Source organism: Oreochromis aureus, linkage group 3 (assembly GCF_013358895.1).
Source record: "Oreochromis aureus strain Israel breed Guangdong linkage group 3, ZZ_aureus, whole genome shotgun sequence".
Taxonomy (NCBI): domain Eukaryota; kingdom Metazoa; phylum Chordata; class Actinopteri; order Cichliformes; family Cichlidae; genus Oreochromis; species Oreochromis aureus.
In genome coordinates this window covers 65496522-65511349 of record NC_052944.1, presented here as the reverse complement: position 1 = coordinate 65511349, position 14828 = coordinate 65496522, and positions in this window count along the sequence as shown.

Here is a 14828-nt window from a genome sequence, read left to right as displayed (position 1 = left end):
GAAGTTTTTTAAAAACTTTCTTTACTTATTAACTTTCTGAAAATGATCGTCTGTGTCTCCAGATTCGCTCAGACTTGTTTTGAGACAGATGTCACCATCATCATCATCATCATCATATTTATGTAGATGTTCCTTATAACTCCAGAGAGAACAGCAGACATGCACAGTAACTAAGATACCTGTGTACAGCTGCTTCTGTTCCTGCTGCTTTTTAATCTGTTTTACTCTGAAAGTCTTGGAAAAGATTTTTCTTTTAAACAGAAAAAAATGTCTTTGGAGAAAGTTGTTTAGGTTTTATATTTTCCAGTTTTTTTTCTAAAAGAAAATAATAATAATTCTCCATTTGAACTTTCTGGCCTCAGTGGTTGTGTGAGGTTTCCTTCATGAGGAGAACAAACAGAATATAAACCAGTGTGTTTACAGTGAATGTGTCAGGTCTGAGCTGCTGTGTGGACCAGTTAGAGAGCAACAGCTGGATTCCAGTGGTTGGACTGGTGGACGACTTCAGTGAGGAGTAGATGACATTTGGCTCTGGTAGAAACTCTACACACACAAGGCAAGGCAAGGCAAGTTTATTTATATAGCACAATTCAACAACAAGGTGATTCAAAGTGCTTTACAGAGACATTAAAAACAAAAACAAATAAAAAGCATGATTTAAATTTGATTAAGACAAGCAAACAAACAAACAAACAAACAAACAAAACAGTATATAAAATCAAATATCAAAACAGTAGATAAAATCAGAACAGTAGATAAAATCAGTAGTTAAAAAGTCTGCGTAGCTATGATAGTTTATTTTGTTGTTCTTTATAATCTGTGCCAGTGGGAGCATGTAAATGTTAAACAGAAGGGGTCCCAAGATGGAACCTTGGGGAACTCCACATGTGATACTTGTCTGCTCAGATGTGAAGTTACCTATTGATACAAAGTATTTCCTGTTTTCTAAGTATGTTTTGAACCAGTTTAGTACAGTTCCTGAAAGACCTGCCCAGTTCTCCAGTCGTTTGAGTAATATGTTGTGGTCAGCTGTATCAAATGCTGCACTGAGATCCAGTAAAACTAAGACTGACATTCTTCCACTGTCTGTGTTCAGACATATGTCATTAAACACTTTGGTCAGAGCGGTTTCAGTGCTGTGGTTCTGTCTAAAACCTGACTGGAAGGCATCATAGCAGTTATTCTGTTTTAAGAAGTAATTGAGCTGTTGAGAAACTGCTTTTTCAATAATCTTACTTAAAAATGGGAGATTTGAGATCGGCCTGTAGTTATTCATTTGTGTCTTGTCAAGATTGTCCTTTTTCAGTATAGGTTTTATTACAGCAGTTTTTAGTGGTTCTGGAAACACACCTGATATTAAAGAAAAGTTGACGATCTGTAAGAGGTCTGACTCCAAAGTCTTTGAGACCTTTTTGAAAAAACTTGTTGGCAGGACATCTAAACAGCAAGAGGAGGAGTTCAGTTGACCTAAGATGTCCTCCAGGTCTTTGCTGTTAATAGGGTGAAACTGTTTGATGGTGTTTAAACAGTTTTTCGGTGGACACAGTACATTTCCTGGATCAGCTGTTGATGTATTAATTGCTTGTCTAATCTTTTGGATTTTTTCTGTGAAGAATTTGGCAAAGTCATTGCAGGCCATGGCCGAATGAAGTTCAGCTGCCACTGACACAGGAGGGTTTGTTAGCCTGTCAACTGTAGAAAATAAGACCCGAGCGTTATGACTGTTTTTGGTGATGATGTCAGAGAAGTAGGACCTCCTTGCACTCCTCAGTTGTAAGTTATAATTGTGAAGTTATACACAAACACACAGGAGGAGAATATAAGCACAAAGCAGAGCCTCTCTGTTCTCTTTATATACAGCAAAGCATGAGGACATGTCAGTGAACGCATCACAGTTACAATATAACAGCATCTTTTGTTTAATAAACATTTGGACAGTAGGGGGCAGTTGTCTTTTTGACGGTGTGGAGGTATGTAATAACGACAGGAGAGGTCTCAATGTCTCACTCCAACTTTATTAACTGACCCTCTCAAAGAACTTCACATACAGTAAGCGCCAAAATCTCCACCCCAGCACTTCCCTTCAACTTGGGTGTGAGTGGAGCCACCTGGTGGTCCGCCACACATACCCCCCCCTGAACACACAGTTAGGTCTCCATTCAGTCCAGGACCCTGGGCCTAAGCAAACGGCCCGAACGACTGAACCTGGGAGGGAGAGAACAGGCAGAGGAAGGTCCATCCCGTGAACGAGGCTGGTGAAGGCGAGCAGGAAAGGCAGGAGGAGGCTCAAACGGCGGTGGTCGGGGGGTAGTCCTGGGGGGAAAACCAGAGCCTGTTAATGCCGTCGAAGGAGGGCGGCCACGGCGAGGGGCCTGGGCCGGCACTACATGACTGTCCGGAAGAACATGTGCAGGTTTAAGTCTGTCAACACACACAGTCTCCCTACGACCCCCAAAATCCAAAACAAAATGTTTCTGGCCTGGTTCGATAACCCTGAATGGGCCGTCATACAGCGGCCGCAGCGGTGTCCTGTGGGCATCGTGCCTGACAAAAACAAACTTAGCAGTCTCTAAAGTCTTTGGAACAAAAGTGTCAGGCAGGCAATGGTGCACCGGACCAGGAACCCGAAGCGAGTGCAAAAGCGGGTCGAGAGATAGCACCGAGGGATCGAAGCAGGGGGGAGGGTTCTCGGGCAAGAATTCTCCAGGCACGCGGAGGGGCCGACCAAACACTAGCTCAGCTGGGGAAGCGCCGAGATCCTCCTTAACCGCAGAGCGCAGCCCAAGCAAAACCCACGGGAGGCGGTCAACCCAATTGCCATCCTTTAAGGAGGCGCGAAAAGCAGCCTTAAGGGACCGGTGGAACCGTTCACACATCCCATTAGCTTGTGGGTTGTATGCAGTTGTGCGGTGGACCGTGGCCCCCAGGCCATCAGCCATGGACGACCAAAGCTCGGAAATGAACTGGGGGCCTCTGTCTGAGGTAATGTCCGCGGGGGGACCGAAACGCGAGACCCAAGTTGACAAAAACGCCTTGGCCACCACTGCTGCGGTAGTGGATGCCAGGGGGACCGCCTCCGGCCACCTGGTGGTGCGGTCAACAATAGTCAAAAGGTGCGTAAAACCTTGTGACTGCGGCAGAGGACCCACCAGATCGACATGCACATGATCGAAACGTTTGCCGGGTATGAAGAACTGCTCCAGGGGCGCCTTGGTGTGTTTATGAACCTTCGCACGCTGGCAAGGAATGCACGCCGCCGCCCATTCCTTAACCGATTTGCGAAGGCCCGGCCAAACAAATTTAGAGCTGACCAGTTTAACAGAGGCCCGGACCCCCGGATGAGAGAGAGCATGTACCGAGTCAAAAACTTGACGACGCCAGGAAACGGGAACCACCGGGAGAGGGCGGCCGGTGGAAACGTCACAGACCAGGAGGGGACCGCCGTCCTGCACGGGTCTGTCCTCCAGTATGAGGCCCGTCTGCGTGGATTTAAGCGCGAGGATGTCTGGGTCACTGCTCTGATCGGCAGCCATGGCGGAGTAGTCCATGCCGAGAAAGACAGGAGAAACCAGCGCACGGGACAAACAGTCAGCCACATGATTGGATTTACCAGCCACATGCTGAATGTCCGTGGTAAACTCAGAAATAGCTGCCAACTGGCGCTGCTGGCGTGCACTCCATGGATCAGAAACCTTGGACATAGCAAACGTCAAGGGTTTGTGGTCCACGTATGCGGTAAAGTGACGACCCTCAAGAAAAAAAACGGAAATGACGAGTCGCCAGATGGAGAGCCAGTAGCTCCCTGTCAAAAACGCTGTAATTGCGTTCGCTGTCACGCAGCGTACGGCTGAAAAAGGCGAGCGGTTGCCAGACACCCGAGATTCGCTGTTCCAGCACCGCACCCACCCACCGCTATGTCCGACGCATCGGTGGTCAACGCAATCGGCGCCGACGGGGATGGGTGGGCCAGAAGGGCAGCATTAGCTAACGCCGACTTAGCATCAGAAAACGCTTGGATGCCTTCCGGAAACCAGTCAACGGAGTCATTAGCCTTCTTACCGTTTAACGCCCCTTAAAGGGGCTTCAGCATATGCGCCGCTCTGGGGAGAAAACGGTTGTAAAAATTCACCATCCCCAAAAATTCTTGCAGTGCCTTAACATTCGTGGGACGCGGAAAATCTGAAACAGCTCGTACTTTGTCAGGCAACGGAACCGCGCCCTCGGTGGAAATACGGTGCCCGAGGAAGTCGAGAACCGGCAACCCAAACTGGCATTTAGACGGATTAATGATCAGTCCACGCTCCGCCAAACGCCGAAAAACCTGACGCAGATGTAACATGTGTTGCTCCTCTGAGCCGCTGGCCACCAGTATATCATCAAGATATACAAAAACAAAGGGCAGCCCGCGCAAGACCGAGTCCATCAACCGCTGGAAGGTTTGGGCGGCACCTTTCAGGCCAAAAGGCATGCGCAGAAACTCGAAAAGGCCGAAAGGTGTAATGACGGCGGCTTTAGGGACATCCTCCGCGCACACGGGAACCTGGTGATATCCCCGTACCAAATCAATCTTCGAAAAAACCGAGGTCCCCGCAAGATGGGCGGAAAAATCTTGGATGTGGGGAATGGGATAACGATCGTTCTCTGTGACATTATTGAGATGGCGGAAATCCCCACAAGGTCGCCACCGACCGTCAGATTTGGGCACCATGTGTAACGGGGAAGCCCAGGCACTATTCGAACGCTGCACGATGCCCAGGCGCTCCATGGTGGCAAACTCTTCCCGAGCGACAGCCAGTTTGGCAGGGTCGAGGCGGCGCGCGCGCGCGAACACCGGGGGCCCTACTGTAGTTATGCAATGCTCCACCCCGTGCTCCGTCACAGTGCTCGAGAAAGTGGGGAGAGTGAGTGAGGGAAACTCAGAAAGCAAACACTGAAAAGCGTCACCCGAAGCTACTGAGTTAGCATGCACCATGGGTTGAGCACCCTGAGTCAAACAGGGTAATGAGGAAAATGACACAGCATCAATTAAATGTCTGTTAGCAACGTCAACCAGCAGTCCGTGAGCACAAAGAAAATCAGCGCCTATTATAGGCACAGAGCTAGCAGCAACAACAAAGTTCCACTGAAAGTCACGGTCATGAAAGCAAACAGTCACCAACCTTTCACCGAAGGTTTTGATGGGGGAGCCATTAGCCGCAGTTAGTGATGGCCCGCAGCCCTCAGCTAGCCTGTCCGAGCCAGCCGGAGGAAGAAGGCTCTTCTGTGAGCCGGAGTCCACCAGGAAACGCCTCCCCGAGCGTGAGTCCTCTATGAACAGCAGCCGTTCCTTGTTGCCAGCGGTCGCGGCTGCTACAGAGCGCTGGCGTGCCCGTTTCCCTGGGTCTGGAAACTGCAAGGCGGGAGACAGCGCCGTGCCTTCGCGCCAAAACACTGGTGATAAAAACAAAGCCCTTTTCCGCGGTGCAGCCGTGCAGCCATTCTAGCCACCGTGGACGAGTCGGAGGGCCCATGGAGCATCGGTGAGGGGGCGGGGGAAACCGCTGGTGAGTCCGGGACAATCGCCTGGATGCCGAAACTCCTGGTAGCCAGGAGGATGCGATCCGCCTCTTCCGCAAGGGAGCGGTAATCCTTTGTGGCCAATAGCGGGGAGTTGGCAAGGCCAGCGTGCACCGGAGCCGGCAGCTGTCGGAGAAAGAGGTGGGTGAAGAGAAATCCACCGTCATCCGCGCCCAGTAAGGACAGCATGCTCTCCATGAGCTCGAGAGCGGTGCCGTCGCCCAGGCCCGTGAGGGAAAGGAGTTTCTCGGCCCGCTCAGCATCAGAGAGGGAGTAACACCGCAGCAGCAGCGCCTTGAGGGCGGTGTACTTGGCTTGGGCTGGGGGGTCCCGGAGGAGAGTCATCACACGGCGGGTTGACAGCGGGTCAAGTGAGGCCACCACATGGTGGTATTTAGTATCGTCGGCTGAAACTCCACGAAGAGCAAACTGAGCTTCGACATGGACGAACCATGAAAGAGGGTCGTGAAGCCAAAAATCCGGCAATTTAAGCACCACAGCAAACGCAGCCATTGGCGGAGGTGGAAGTCCGGCGGCAGCCGATGCTTCCAGGCCGGAGCTGGTCTCGTCGTCGAGCCTTAGCATGTTCGCCACAGGGGTCAACAATGTGGAGGTATGTAATAACGACAGGAGAGGTCTCAATGTCTCACTCCAACTTTATTAACTGACCCTCTCAAAGAACTTCACATACAGTAAGCGCCAAAATCTCCACCCCAGCACTTCCCTTCAACTTGGGTGTGAGTGGAGCCACCTGGTGGTCCGCCACAATGGACTACATTTACACAGGAAGGCATTTATTCACTTGTGTTACTGTTTTTGACCTTGTTATCTACGATAATCAATATTAACCATGTTAAATTAGTCTTAATAACTAATGTAGAAACAGGTATGAGGGCAAAATGTTTTGTCTGTTTAAACAATAAAGAAGAAAAAGTGGCAAAAAGCACCCAGCAGAAGTGGCTTACTGAAAAGTTGTGATTACAGTGATTACAAGCTTTGTAGTTCAATCAACCTTTCCTATCTCCACTTCTCTGATTCACACATGCTCCCAGTTAAAGGTTTACCAGTGTGAAGTAAGTTTTTATCTAGTAAAGAGCTGTGATGGAGCTTTGTTAGTTTAGGTTAGCATGATGGCTGGAAACAGGGCGAGCAGCTTGCTTGTTTCTGTCCACAGTCAAAGATAAAGAGCAGCTGAACCTGGGCCTCCTTGTTCTGATGGTTGTTTGTCCATAACTGACGTCTTCAGTTCTCACTGCTGAGTAGATCACAGCTGAATCACACTCTGAGAATAAAACACATTAAATTACTGCAGGTACATCAACTGACCTTGTTTAATACAGTACAATTCACAATTAAATTATTATCTGTCATGATGCACTATGAAGAGATCAAGTGATAATCTTTATTATAACTGTAGCAGTGTTTCAGTGTTCTTAACACCTCAACTGTGAAACAGCTTTGAGAATAGAGAAGTGGGGGTGTTTCTGTGAAAAAGAAAAGTGGACGACCACAAAGCTGCCACCTGCTTTCAGTGCAGACTGACTCTGTTTACCACAGAGCACAAAGTAAACACCTTCTCACAGCATGAAAACTATTACTGGCCAAACCAGTCCAGACTGTGGTGAGAGGTGTCACCAGCTTCAGACTACAGTTAAACTAGAATCATGTGGTCAACATGTCATCATGTCACAGAAACTAACAAATTATTAACTTTCTAGAAGTCATAAATGAAGTATAGATACTGAGATACACTTGTTTTAAAATGTTGAAGTCACATAAGGATAAGAAAAGTCAAAGGATAAATACAGAGGAAAACGGTGAATGATACTGGAACAGAAGTTCTGAATATCATTAAGATTCACTTTAAATGAGATGATGGTCTGTGGGGAGAGTTTAGAGAAATGCTTTTCCAGATGATGTCTCCATGTTTCTCCCTCTTTTTAAAAAAAAAAAGATCAGTCCTGTGTTGAAACACCTGCAGCTGAAGTGTTTCTTTCTATCAGAAACAGGATGCTGGACGACTGCAGAGCTGTTAGCTTCAGTTAACCACAGACCACAAACACACAGTCCAGCTCACAGTGAACAACACTGTGTGAAAGACACATGATTATATCTGAGTAAGTTTGCACATTTTAGATAAGACAAATAAATTCATAATCAAATCAAATCACTTTTATTGTCATTGTCATAATAAAAGTATGAAGTGAAATATGTGATTTTAGGTTTTAATTCAATCAAATCACGACTGTGTATTTTGACTGTAACACTAATCCACATTTTTACACTTCCGATCACATGCTCCATAATGTCCTCATAACCCATCAGATCATCAATGATGTTGATCTCTGTATATATATATGATTCTACATTCATACTAAAGTGAGTCTAGTCATTGTCCGGGTGAGTGCTGGGTTCTTTCACAGTGCCGGCGTTCCCCTTTGGGTGGAGCCACCATCACACTGACAGGCTGCACCTGAGTATAATCTGAACTGCCGGCTTCTTAAGACCAATTCAATTCAATTCAATTCAATTTTATTTATATAGCGCCAAATCACAACAAAAGTCGCCTCAAGGCGCTTTATATTGTACAATAGATCGCACAATAATAAATACAGAGAAAACCCCAACAATCATATCATATGACCCCCTATGAGCAAGCACTTTGGCGACAGTGGGAAGGAAAAACTCCCTTTAACAGGAAGAAACCTCCGGCAGAACCAGGCTCAGGGAGGCGGCCATCTGCTGCGACGGTTGGGGTGAAGAAGGAAAACAGGATGAAAGACATGCTGTGGAAGAGAGACAGAAATTAATAACAGATATGATTCGATGCAGAGAGGTCTATTAACACATAGTGAGTGGCTGGAAAGGAAAAACTCAATGCATCATGGGAATCCCGGCAGCCTCACGTCTCTTGCAGCATAACTAAGGGAGGATTCAGGGTCACCTGGTCCAGCCCTAACTATATGCTTTAGCAAAAGGAAAGTTTTAAGCCTAATCTTGAAAGTAGAGATAGTGTCTGTCTCCCGAATCCAAACTGGAAGCTGGTTCCACAGAAGAGGGGCCTGAAAACTGAAGGCTCTCCTCCCATTCTACTTTTAAATACTCTAGGAACAACAAGTAGGCCTGCAGAGCGAGAGCGAAGTGCTCTAATAGGGTGATATGGTACCACAAGGTCATTAAGATAAGATGGGGCCTGATTATTTAAGACCTTGTATGTGAGGAGCAGGATTTTGAATTCAATTCTGGATTTAACAGGAAGCCAATGAAGGGAAGCCAAAACAGGAGAAATATGTTCTCTCTTCCTAGTCCCTGTCAGTACTCTTGCTGCAGCATTTTGGATTAGCTGAAGACTTTTCAGGGAGTTTTAGGACATCCTGATAATAAAGAATTACAGTAGTCCAGCCTGGAAGTAATAAATGCATGAACTAGTTTTTCAGCATCACTCTGAGACAGGATATTTCTAATTTTAGAGATGTTGCGCAAATGGAAGAAAGCAGTCTTACATATTTGTTTAATATGTGCGTTAAAGGACATGTCCTGGTCAAAAATGACTCCAAGGTTCCTCACAGTGTTACTGGAGGCCAAGGTAATGCCATCCAGAGTAAGAATCTGGTTAGATACCATATTTCTAAGATTTTCAGGGCCGAGTACAATAACCTCAGTTTTATCTGAATTAAGAAGCAGAAAGTTAGCGGCCATCCAGGTCTTTATGTCTTTAAGACATTCCTGCAGTTTAACTAATCGGTGTGTGTTATCTGGCTTCATGGACAGATAGAGCTGCGTGTCATCTGCATAGCAGTGAAAATTTATGCTATGTCTTCTAATGATGCTGCCTAGGGAAGCATGTATAATGTAAATAGAATTGGTCCTAGCACTGAACCCTGTGGAACACCATAATTGACCTTAGTGTGTGAAGAGGACTCTCCATTTACTTGAACAAATTGGAGTCTATTAGATAGATATGATACAAACCACTGCAGCGCAGTACCTGTAATACCTACAGCATGTTCTAATCGCTCTAATAGGATATTATGATCAACAGTATCAAACGCAGCACTAAGGTCTAGCAGGACAAGCACAGAGATGAGTCCACTGTCAGAGGCCATAAGAAGATCATTTGTAACCTTCACTAAAGCTGTTTCTGTGCTGTGATGAGCTCTGAAACCTGACTGAAACTCTTCAAATAAGCCATTCCTCTGCAGATGATCTGTTAGCTGTTTGACAACTACTCTTTCAAGGATTTTTGATATAAAAGGAAGGTTGGAGATTGGCCTGTAATTAGCTAAGACAGCTGGGTCTAGAGATGGCTTTTTGAGTAAAGGTTTAACTACAGCCAGCTTGAAGGCCTGTGGTACATAGCCGATTATTAGAGATAGGTTGATCATACTTAAGATCGAAGAATTAATTAATGGCAGGACTTCTTTGAGCAGTTTTGTAGGAATGGGGTCTAAAAGACACGTTGATGGTTTGGAGGAATTAATTATTGAAGTTAACTCAGAAAGATCAATTGGAGAAAAAGAGTCTAACTTGACATTGATGGTACTAAAAGTAGCTGTAGACGATATTACATCTGTGGGATGATTATTGGTAATTTTTCTCTAATGATAAAAATTTTATTTCTGAAGAAGTTCATGAAGTCATTACTAGTTAACGTTAAAGGGATTGTTGGCTCAGTAGAGCTCTGACTTTTGTCAGCCTGGCTACAGTGCTGAAGAGAAACCTGGGGTTGTTCTTATTTTCTTCAATCAGTGACGAATAGTAAGATGTTCTGGCTTTATGGAGGGCTTTCTTATAAAGCAGCAAACTATTTCTCCAGGCTAAATGATGATCCTCTAAATTTGTGACACGCCATTTCCTCTCCAGCTTACGGGTTATCTGCTTTAGGCTACGTGTTTGAGAATTATACCACGGAGTCAGGGACTTTGGATTTGAGGCCTTAGTTTTCACAGGAGCTACAGTATCCAGAGTCGCATGCGTAGTGAGAAGGTAAAATTATTAACAAGATAATCAACCTCTGTTGGAGTAGCGTTCAGATAGCTGCTCTGCTCTATGTTGGTACAGGGCATTGAAGATGATAACAGTGGGTGGATTATATTCTTAAACTTAGTTACAGCACTTTCAGAAAGACATCTACTTTGATAAAGTCTACTCTCCATTGCTGTGTAATCAATTATTGTAAATGTAAATGTTATCAGGAAATGATCAGACAGCAGAGGGTTTTCAGGAAACACTGTTAAATGTTCAGTTTCTATGCCATATGTTAAAACAAGATCTAGAGTGTGATTAAAGTGGTGGGTGGGTTCTTTTACATTTTGAGAGAAGCCAATTGAGTCTAATAACAGATTAAATGCGATGTTGAGGCTGTCATTTTTAGCATCTACATGGATGTTAAAATCACCCACAATAATTATTTTATCTGAGCTGAGCACTAAATCAGATAAAAGTCTGAGAAATCAGAGAGAAACTCTGTGTAAGGCCCAGGTGGACGATAGATGATAACAAGTAAGACTGGTTTCTGAGTTTTACAGCTGGGGTGGACAAGGCTAAGCATCAGGCTTTCAAATGAATTAAAAGTCTGTCTTGGTCTTTCGTTAATTAATAGGCTGGTGTGAAAAATTGCTGCCACACCGCCCCCTCGGCCTGTGCTTCGAGGTTTCTGGTAGTTAGAATGACTCAGGGGTGTTGATTCATTTAAACTAACATAATCATCCTGCTGCAACCAGGTTTCTGTAAGGCAGAGTAAATCGATTTGTTGATCAATTATTAAGTCATGTACTAACAGAGACTTGGAGGAGAGAGACCTAATATTTAATAATCCACATTTCATTGTTTTACTCTTTGGTTCAGATGTGGATTCTGTATTGTTCTTTCTTTGTGATTTTCTATGTTTAAGTTGTTTGTTGCTGGTTTTTGGTTTGTTTTTTGTCATTTTGGGAGCTGACACAGTCTCAATGGAGATGGGTTTTTGGGGGGGTAGCAGGAGGAGAGAAGCTGCAGAGAGGCGTGTAAGACTGCAACTCTGCAGTTGTGAACCAGCGCTCACAATCAAACTTCGTCAGATCGTCTGCAAACCTTCGTCAGTCTAGGCTGCCACAGTTATTGCTTCTTGTTATAGTTTTTCGTGTATTTGACCTTTGTGCTTCTGCTCGCTGGAGACCTCTGGTTGTTGCTGAGTCACTGCAATAACCTGCCTGGGTTCAATCGCTGGTCAGCTCAGTTTCCCACTCACGCTCACCTGCCTGCCTCCCTGCCCTCCCTGTACACCTTGGATTGGCATCTGTAACTTCCAGCTAACACCTGTTTCCCTCGTTTTCAGTGACTCACACCTTTGCTGAAAGTCTGCTATATTGATATGTTGATGACAGTGATAATCTGAACTTCTCCAGCATCTTGATCTGATAAATAAACCCAAATAAAATAATAAAATAAATTGAAAAGCTGTCAATAAATTGTTTATTTTTACACTGAACCACGACTCTGTCTTAAGTTTCAAACTAGATATTCTCTTGATGAAATTCCCAGGGTGGCGTTGTTGGGTTTTCCATTTAATTTTAAAACTTTTTGAGCTCCCTGTTTCCATGGTGCCATTTTAGTGTTTGAATTTAAAATCATTGGTTCATTACTATTTTCCTCATTATTCCCACCCTCCTCAAGCAGGAGAAGAGAGGGAGAAACTAATATTATGATATTTTAAATCTTTTCAAAGATATATTATGTGAGGATATATTTACAAATATCCTCACATAATGAAAAATATTATGAAAACACTGAACTACCTTCACTTTGTCTGATTGGCTGTTGCTGAAAGGTTGATATGTTGATGACACTGCACATGATGTCAGTGATGATGTCATCTTCTCCAACATCTTGATCTGATTAAAATGAACCAAATTAAACAATAATGTGAATTAAATATCTAAAACAAAGATTAATTCTAGGAACATTTTTACTGTGATCATAGTGAATGTGAACTTTATTCTAATAAACAAACTCAGACATGAAAAGATCAGGAAGTCTGAGTCTCACCTTCAGGTTTCCTGTGAACACATCGTCTCACCAGCAGAACCACAACACAGACTGATCCAACACATGACAAGACAGAGAGAACAAGAGGAGGTGTGGATGTAGGTGGAGGTGTGGTGGTGTGTTTGTCTAAAATAAAGCAAACACAGTCATTAAGTTGTCGTCACATTGTGAATGTTGAAACCCGCAGAAACACAGACAGGTGAGTGTGTCACCTGTGACAGTGATCCAGCTGGATGGAGACTCTCCATGACCGCTGATGTCACACTTGTAGAGGCCTTCATCAGACCTGGAAACATGCTGGATGGTCATGTGACCTGTAGGCTGCTTCCTGATGAGGGAGCCATCTTTATAGAAAGCAGCTGTGAGGTTGGAGGGAGTGGTCTTTGTTTTACAGAGCAGAGTGACGTCATCTCCCTCCATCACAGGGAGGACAGGACTCTGCAGGATCACTGATCCACCTCAACACAGAGACAAACTACAGCATTTCATCCATTTACACACAGCTTCATCAACACTAACTCCACACACTCAGCTTACCAGTGACTGTCAGGTTAACCATGTTACTGATGGGACCCTCTCTGGACTCACACCAGTAAACTCCACTGTCCAATGGATAAACAGTGATGTTACAGGAAGAACCAGACCATCTTCCCCACCCATCTCCACACTGAGTCCTCTGTTGTTTGCTTGTGTTTCTCCTCAGAGTCCATCCAGCAGAGCTGTCGTCCTCCTCACAGCTCAGAGACACAAAGTCTCCTTTAAAGAACTGAGAGCTGCTGGGACTCACAGTCAGATGAGCTGTGAGGGTTAAAATGAAAAAATCTTTTAATTGTCAAAACGTGTGACAGAAAAAAAGAAGAAGAAGGTTACTGACCTTGATTTGTTGTGCGGCTCAGCAGTGAGATCAGAACTAAAGTGAAAAGACACTCAGGTTGATTTGAGATGAACATAAAGAACAAAATCCAAATCCAATTTATTTATATAGCATATTTAAAAACAAAAGGTTTGCCCAAAGTGCTGCACAGAAACAAAGGGTAAAACACAAGATAAAACCAATGACACATAAAACATAATAAAACAAATAAAAAAACATATCAACTCACGCCAGTCTGAATGCTATAGAAAAAAAGTTGTGTTTTAAAAAGCATTTTAAAAACAGGAAACACAAATGCCCGTCTAATATTTAAAGGCAGCACACTCCAAAGTTTTGGGGCCATAATTGAAAAGGCTCGTTCTCCTCTACATTTGAGCCTTGAGTTTGGGACAACCAACAGCAGCTGATCTGATGGTCCATGAAGGAATATGAGGCTGAAGTTAGTCAGAAAGGTATGGGGGAGCAAGACCATTAAGGCATTTATAAACCAGTGTTAGGACTTTTATTAATTCTGTCATGAACAGGAAGCCAATGAAGAGAAGACAGGATAGGTGTTACATGTTCGTGCCTGTGGGTACCAGTTAAGATGTGGGCAGCAGCATTTTGAATGAGCTGAAGACGAGCAAGAGACCCTTGGCTGACTCCAACATAAAGTGCATTACAGTAGTCGTGCTGTGTTGAAATGAAGGCATGTATTACCTTCTCCATGTCACGTCTTGACAAAACTGGCTTTGCTATTTGCCTCAGCTGGAAAAAGCTTTTTTGCTACACCGCTGAAAAAGTTCCATGATGCCATTAGCATTTAAAAACTTATTCAGTTGGGTAAAAACTATTCTTTCCAATGACTTTGAAAGGAATGGAAGTCTTGAAATAGCCCTTAAATAACCCAGTAAATTCATGTGTTCACTGTCCAGCTGTGTTGATATAATGAGTGAATGATTTGATCTTTTCACTGCCTGCTGTGTTTCCTCGACTCCTGAGCAAAGATAAAGAGTCAGTTCAGACCTGCAGTTGGTCCTCGTGGTGTTTTGAACTTGAATTCAGCCTGATTTGTTTTTCATGTCTTCTCCTCCATCATCAGTTATCAGGAGAGCAGACAGTCAAAGTACAAGAATTCAAACAAACACAGAGATTCTACTTACAGAGCAGACACAGCACAGATGTTTCCTTCATCGTCCTTCTCACTCATTTCAGCTTCTTTTCATTTCTGTCACTGACACCAAGTAAAGCCCGCCCTCTTCCTCTGAGCACCAGCTTTTCTATTGGTTCAAATACAGCATATATAGCATGCAACGCTCTGTTTTCATGGTGTGAATTAGATTTGTAATTTTTAATTATTTGTTGTATATCAGTTTAAAAAAACAAACCTTCC